The 8,027-nt window shown below is 41.3% G+C and overlaps 1 pseudogene; it reads right to left on the bottom strand.

Annotated features, from left to right (window-relative positions):
• Positions 1-7,632: 7,632 nt before the first annotated feature.
• LOC136825067 (U6 spliceosomal RNA) lies at positions 7,633-7,733 on the bottom strand (annotated as a pseudogene).
• Positions 7,734-8,027: the final 294 nt, after the last annotated feature.

The following is an 8,027-nucleotide window of genomic DNA, read 5'->3' as shown; positions in this document are numbered from 1 at the left end:
CTCATTTGCCGGAACAATAAGATACACACCCACATTAGTTAAGTATAATGCACAGAAAATGAACTACATAAACTAGTATAACTGCTTCAGAAAGTAAACTGATGGGGCCCAGAGGTAAGTTAAGAATTAGGCAATAAAACCTTCATTTACAAGGCAGCCTCACTGACTAATGCACACAAATGCTAATTTGTCTTTCTACTGTCATAATCTAAGCTTCCAAAAAATGTTGGTTTCATCCTCCCACCGCAGACCCCACACTGCGGCAGTAACTGATCATGATACAGAGCCAGTGATTTATTCATTGCCTTGGGTTAGGCATGACCTCGCGACATCTGAGCGGCATGTCACGACACTACCAACCATACTTAAGATTGCCAGCAAGCTACATTCAACTACAAGCACAGAATCACTATTCCACAGACTTTATAAAGGTTAGGTGTAAAATCTGGGAGATGGAAGACATGGAATGTTGTCAACATAAAATATTATGCATCAGTGTTATTTGTGACCAAGTGAATGTCGGAGGAAAATTAACTTTAAGGGCCATATGATTTCTCTGTTTACCCACGATGCTATTCTTGGATAACAGCCCACTGTATCAACAGCACAGCAAAATTATTATAAAAGGCTTGTACACGGTATGGACACTGACTTTTCTTAATTAAAAGTTTGGCCACTACTGCAATATAGTATTGTGGTAATGATTACCAGGTGTATTCATGAGCATGACATATGGAACCCACTGTAAAACAGGGGATTCAAAATAACTCATTAAAGTAACAGTATGAAGTTACCCAATATAAAACAAATACAAAGATATTAGATTTAAACCCCAAAATTCTGACTTTTTAAGTAAAAACATATATCTTTTTCTAGATAAAATATACCAGTAATAATTTTTCTTCTTTCAAACAAACTTCAATTTGACAACTAAAATATGTTGTGCCCATGAATTGCAAACATACAACAAAATACAAAGTACATTAATTAATTTGGATACGACAAAAATACATAAAATTTGACACAAAAAGATATAAAATTTGACAAATGGAAAATTCCTTGGCTTATAACAAGATTACTACATAATACATCTCTCACAACTCTTCCTTACATCATCACCTACATATCACGTCATGGCTCCAACTAACTCGGGATTCATTTTCAAGGTTTAATCAGCAATTCCTATTCCCATCAAACCATTCTTACTTGATTCATACCCTTTCCAACCTTTTAACACTTTAAACTATGCATACTTATGTTCAAATCTCCTCTATCACTTGGAAAAGCTGTACAGAAAAAGTACAAATACATACAAAAGTATGAAGGAAAGGAATGTTCTATGCAAGGCACAACCAAGGCACTTCAGTACGCACATTTTAAAGCTGCTTTTGTTCAAAGTGGGTGACAGGAATTGCACTTTGAAAATCACAATATATAAACAATTCTGCAGTGTTGATTGATCAGAGACCCTTCTCAGACAGAAAGACTGCTATATACCTCGCCAATGCTACTCAGTATTAATCTTCAGATACACAACAGTTAAAAATTTTTCTCTCTAACAAAATCATGCAATTTATGCATACAATCAGTACACCATGAAAAAAAGTTATCAAATCAAGAAAAGAGCTTAGAAATTAAGAAAGAAATGTTAGGCAGTCTTCTTAAATCCCCAAGACTGAAGCATTCAGGGAAATTTCTTGCAACTGCAAGGAATTAAAATGCAAAGAAAGGAGCACAAAAAGATGGTAGCATTAAAGATAATATACTGCACCAGCTTGGGTGCTGGAAGAAGAAATAATGAATGAATCTGTCACTCAATCAACAAAGTTTCAGTTGAGACCCGGCACCAGGACATAAGCAATTATTTAACTGAGAGTTATGCCTTTTAAAGTGTCATACAGAGTAACATACATTCATACTTACATGACACGTATAACTACTGTACATTAACTGAACACATCTAAGCCCATTTTAGCAAAAAGTAGAGACATGAAACAGATGAATCTTTGGTGCTCCAGTGAAATTTTGAACTTCTTAGAGAGGTTATTCATTTCTGCTATCCAAGAAGCCACACAATCTGAAAATAATGAAAACTTTAACAGTGCTATTATAAAAAAAAAATATTTACAAATTCTTGACACTTAAAGATTGTTCATTAAAGGTTTACCATACAGTGTCACTAGATAAATACGGGGCTTTTATATGACTCAAAACATTCTATTTAAGCAAACCCATTGATATATTTGCCCACATTTGCACAGTAGTCACAAGTTCCTCATGATTCACTTTCTTTTGTCTAGCAGTTGGAAGTATGGTGGTCTAACAACATATAATCCACCTACAATCTATGGTATCCACCATTCATCCACATATTTTGTGTAGTTTTTATCTATTTACTGTATTAATTTATTTTTTCTTATTTTTTCCTTTCTAATAGGTGAGATCACTTACTTTCTCTCTCTCTCTCTCTCTCTCTCGACAGGTACCTGTATCTTTTCCCGACTCGATTTCAAGTCAATGGCCCCTTTTGTGGGCTTGTTCCATATGAATAGGGTTCATCTTCTGAATAATAATAATAATAATAGGAGAGGATATAAAACACTAAAAAGACTTGAGAACATCAAACTTAAATCATATTCACTAAATTCTTAATACTTCTGATATAGACTACTGCATTTTCTGTTCAGCTATATGAACCTTCAAAGAAAGAGAGAACCCCAAAATATCATACCTCAATTACCAATGAACTGCTGTACGGCTCAAAACTGGTGCCAAGATTTCTTAACTGAATATGAGTCAAGTATACCCAGAAAATAGCAAATATTAAAATATATTCCAAGTTCAAGTAACTGATAACATATACTATACTTTCCTTTGGAATAAGGTGGTGAAGTTTCATAATTACCTAAAATCACATGAGGAATGGATAGATGAAATAACATTATACTGCATAACGCTACTTTCATTCACATTATATACAGTACATATACTGAAACTTGGAAAGTCTACTTACAAGTTATATGCTTTCTGAAACTGTGTGATACCAAAGTGAATTTCATATAATTAGTATGTTAAAATGATATTTTAATGATAAAATAAAGTTTGTTCATACTTACCTGGCAGATATATATATAGCTGTATTCTCCGAAGTCGACAAATTTCAAATTTCGCGCTGCGCAGTGCACGGTCCAGGTAGTTAATGCCCATTCCCGCGCTGGGAGGCGGTATGAGCTCCATTCCCATTTTCTATTCAGATTTTCCTAACGCCACTGTCTCCTGAGGGAGGGAGAGGGGAGGGCAATATGAATATATATATCTGCCAAGGTAAGAAAATGTAGACAAACTTTATTTTATCATTAAAATATCATTTTGTTCATGAGACCTGCAGATATATATATAGCTGAATACCACCTTTGGAGGGTAGAGACAGCCAAGGAGTGGGAAAAACCAAGTATTATTAAAATTATTTTGGTTCCTTATCTGATAGCGTAGCTGACTGAGTGGTCACTGCCACTCTCAGTCTGCTTCTGCTTTACTAGAGACCCCAGCGAGGTAGTGACCATATATGTGCTTTGACTTCTAGATGATCTGTCCAGCGGGAGGCGTGACCACAGTAGTGACTAGATCATAGACCATACAAAGAGGACAAAGGCATTACTAACCCACTAACTAACACCTAAAGCGTTGGTTGCAAAGAAGTTGAAGGCCTCCAGTAGTCGACTTAACAACCAACACAATTAAAAAGGGGATAGGATCAGAGTTACCTGTCCCAAGGTTGCTGAAACTGGCAATGTATGGTCCCAGCGAAAAGCAATTTTAGTATGCTACCCTAAACATCTTGCCAAGAGTGTAGAGGCAAACACCGAATTGACTTCGCCAAAATGTGGCACTAAAAATGTCACTGGTGCCATATTTTCTTGAACGCCATGGGTAGCAGGGCCTCACGCAAGTGAGCGTTAACTCTCAACAACTTGGAAGTTGGAGTCGTCACAACTAGATTATGCGTCCTTGATGGCGTCCTAATGAAGAATGCCAGTGCGTTCTTCGACGCCATTTAACTGGTTGCCTCACAGAACACAATAAGACATCAAAAAGGACCACGTGTCCTGTGTTCTTTTAGGTAGTACTTGAGAGCTCTAACTGGACATAGAACTCCACTCAGGTTCCTGTCAATAAGGTCTACTAAACCTTTAATTTCAAAGTGTCTAGGCCAAGGGTTAGAAGACCTATCATTCTTAGCCAAGAACTTGGGGCTTAAAGAATAGACAGCATTGTGACCTTGGAAAGCCCACATGGCCATTCTCGAAGACCCCGGCTCCTCTCTTCGCCGCGGGGAATGCCGTTTCAGGTAACATCCTTTAGAGATGCAGGTGGAGGCTCAAAGGACTAAACATCAAAAACTTGAGCATTACGTCAGAAGTTCCAAGCAGAGGAATTAGCTGAGACCTTGGACGTCTTGAAGAAAACTCAATAAGATCGTGGAGGTCCTTATTGTCAGACCAGCTAATCCTCTGTGTCTGAGATACAATCGGCATGCTCCGATAACCTTGATAATCCCGGAACTGCTATATCGAGTTTCTCTTAAGTAAAGGAAAATCCATAACCTGGCTCACAGTGATAGAGAGAGAAAAGCCCTTCTTTCTACCAACCTTTGAAGGAGTTGCTCACTTGCCTAGATATATCCCTTTAGATGAAGACTTCTGGCTCTAAGCGATGGCCCGTGCCACCTGGCCCAGAAAAACCCTTCGCTCTGACCAAGTTTCCCGATAGTCTGAAAGCAGTCAGGTTCAGGCCCGGGGAGAGATTCAAGATATCGTGAAGTGGTTTGTATGAGCAGGTCTGCTCATAGGAAGAGGTCCTCAGACGTCTCTACCAACCCAGAGAAACTCCAAAGGAACCAGTAGTTCCGGCCAAAACATGGGGATGAGAGTCATCCTGCGTCCTTGGCGAGGCCCATGAACTTGCGTATGACTTCTCCCAGAATTAGAGCAGGGAAAAAGGCGTAAACATCTATTCCACGTCAATCCAGGGAAGAGCAACTATAACTGCCCCAGGGTCGAATTGCAGATAGCTTTATAGAGGAGCCTCGCTGTTCTTGAGGTCGTGAAAATATCACAAGATGGCGACCCCAAAATTTCCAAACATCTTGGCAAACGCACTCCTGATGAAGGGTCCATTCCTCCGGCGGAGTTGATGTAACACTCAACAGAACGAGGTCTGCTCGAACATTTTCGGCCTGCAGCAAAACTTGAGAATCGAAATGTTGCGAGCATGAGCTCAAAGAATAATCTTGCAAGGCTGAACAGGAACAAGTAGTATTGTCCGAGTTGCTGGAACTACCACGATTGCAAACTTGGACCTCAAGAATTGGCGAGCTAAATAGATAGCCGCCAAATCTTTGAAGTCGATGTGCCAGGACACCTGTTCCTCTCTCCGGGTTCCTAACACTTCCTCTCCCTCTGAGTATTTGTCACAACCTGTTGTGACCCGTCGGAAACAACACTAGAGTTGGGGTTCAAGCTTGAGGAGATCCCTTCTGTAATTCGTTGGATCGAATATATAGATCATCACATATAAGGAAGAATTCTCAATTCCTCTTCCAAGTCTTCCTTGCTTTGCCAGTTCTCAACAAAAAAAGAACTGAAGAGGCCTGAGATACAGACTCCCAGAAAACAAGCTTCTCCAGCGAGAAATGGCCCCAACCAGACTCATTCCTTCCCTTCACAGCATGTTTCTTTTCAAAGAAGGCGAGACTTTCCGTACATAGAAGTTGCCGTTCTTGCGGCGGAACTAGCTATAAAGCCGTGAATAGATCTGAATTCCCAGACACAATGGACAGTGGGGATCGTGCGACTATCTGGACCAGAAGTCGGACTGAAGGTTACCAGAGGAGTCAACTGAAGGTCACTCCAGATACCTTAAGCCGGCGGCGCCAAAGATCAACCCAATCGTCCAAGTAGAGGCTGAGATCCTGACGTGCCGACAGATGCAACTGCATGCAACGTTTTTCATGGGGCGTGCCGGCTTACCACCGAGGGCAGTATGACGCCAGCAGCATCTGGTGTTCCCGGTCCAACCATCCAGGACTGACCAGACCCAGCGTTGTACTTAAGCTGATCGGACGAGAGCGGTGTTTCAGCCGTGGTATGGCCCGTTAATGCAAGTCCAAAGCAGAGAGCCCTGGCTGGTACGTCTAGTCCCCAAGACAACCTGAGATACTTCACCGAACATCAAGATGAATTGGAGGCGTGAAGATAAAGTATCTTGGAAGATCCAAAGATACCATCAATCCCGGGATGAAGAGGCTCCTAGTATTGACTCTTGGGAGTCTCCATCTTGAACTTTTCCTTCCGGACCAAATTGTTCACGACCTGTTGACGTCAAGGCAGGTCTCCAGCCTACTAAGTTTTGGGGACTAAAGAAACAAATCTGTAAGTAAGAATCCAGAGACACCGAGTCCAAGACCCTGTTCCTGCTCTCGCTCGAACATCTGTTGAGGCAAGGTCAAATAATTTTCTGTTTGACAGGAAGGCAGTTAGGAAACGAAAGCAAAGAGGAGGGAGACAGGAAGGAATCAAGTAGCTTACTCTCTCCCTAACAGTAGGAGAGGGGACCAAAACGTCCGCCCCTCCCACTCTTTCCAGACATTGCAAAATGAAGCCTGTGGTTGCAAGGGAGTCTGGAGATGAAAAGTCACTTGCTACCTCTCTTGATGACATTCCTTCGGGAAAAAACTCTCTCTCGTGGTGCGGGTCTCCGTATTTGCTTCCATGACCTCTTTGATGAGCAAACATTTTAGCTTTCGTTTACTTTTTGTATCATGAGATCGATTGCAAGCATTATGAAGGAGATGCAGTTTGAATGCGATAACTTTAGTTTTGAGAAAAGCGATATTTTGTCTACTCTATGTATTTATTGCTTGCCGTTACACAGTTTGATGTTTTTATGACATAATGAAAGCCAAAAATAGACCTGCAAAGTAATATAACTTCGCTAAGTAGGCCGATGAAGCGAGTGTCAAAACCTGCGGCGAGGTTGGCCAGTAGTGACGTCATACTTAGTCAAACTGGGCTGCTGCTGACTGACTGCCACTGGCTGCCCTCGCGGCATTCTGTCTTCGCTGATCGTACTATGTCTGGACAGGGTTGCCGCATAGAGTCGCATTAGATATTCCATAGCTAGAAAAATTACCACCGATATACTGACAATATCATTACATTATATGAAAAATGTAATTTGACTATGATAGGTTACTGTTTTGTTTATAACTCCTAACTGTGGCGAACTCTTAAATAAAACTTTCTGAGAAGATAGTCAGGATATGTATGATGCCATAAAAAAATATCCCAGAAAATTTGATTCGATTTTTAGTCAAAGCGCTCCCCTTAAGACAAAGACAACTGCGAAGGTGGAGAGAGAGGGCCGAAGTTGAAAGTCTCGAAACAGATCATAAGAAAAAGCCAGAGTCTGATAATCAGGAAGAAGAAGACGAAAGAAGTTTCTCTTCATACAAAGGCTGTGACGAAAGAGGATGTTCTATTCCGCGGCTAAGCGGTCTTGAGTGAGTGGTAGTAGTTCGATTCGCCCGTCGTGGCGGGAACTCCAGCGAAATAAGAAATCGTTTAGTAAACATAAAAATGTGGGCGCTTCACGATTAGCGTCATCCTTACTTGCAAAACCATGCTAATCTTCTCTGTATCGTTCAATTTGTATATGTACTGCGAAGCAAGTACTGGCTAAATTGAAGGACATCAGATTGGCGGCGGAGTAGTTGTCTGCGACATGATAAACAACTGGAGGCGGTGTGCTTTAAGACTTGAAGCTATCTGGTGACGAGTCGGGCGTCATGGAAGTGACGGGCGAGAGGCTCCGTGGCAGAGTACTAGAAGAGAGTCACAGGCGTGGCGCGCGGCGGCGTCATGGATAGTGTTGGGCGATGCTGGATGTTGGCATCAGCGATCAGGTGTTGTGAAGCGTGAAGCGCCACGAGCAAGAGAAAAGGCCAACACCTCAACTCGGGAGAGACG

Source organism: Macrobrachium rosenbergii, chromosome 36, assembly GCF_040412425.1.
Source record: "Macrobrachium rosenbergii isolate ZJJX-2024 chromosome 36, ASM4041242v1, whole genome shotgun sequence".
In the NCBI taxonomy this organism is placed as follows: Eukaryota; Metazoa; Arthropoda; class Malacostraca; order Decapoda; family Palaemonidae; genus Macrobrachium; species Macrobrachium rosenbergii.
The sequence above is the reverse complement of the archived record's forward strand: the minus strand, read 5'-3'. Positions and strand labels throughout refer to the sequence as shown.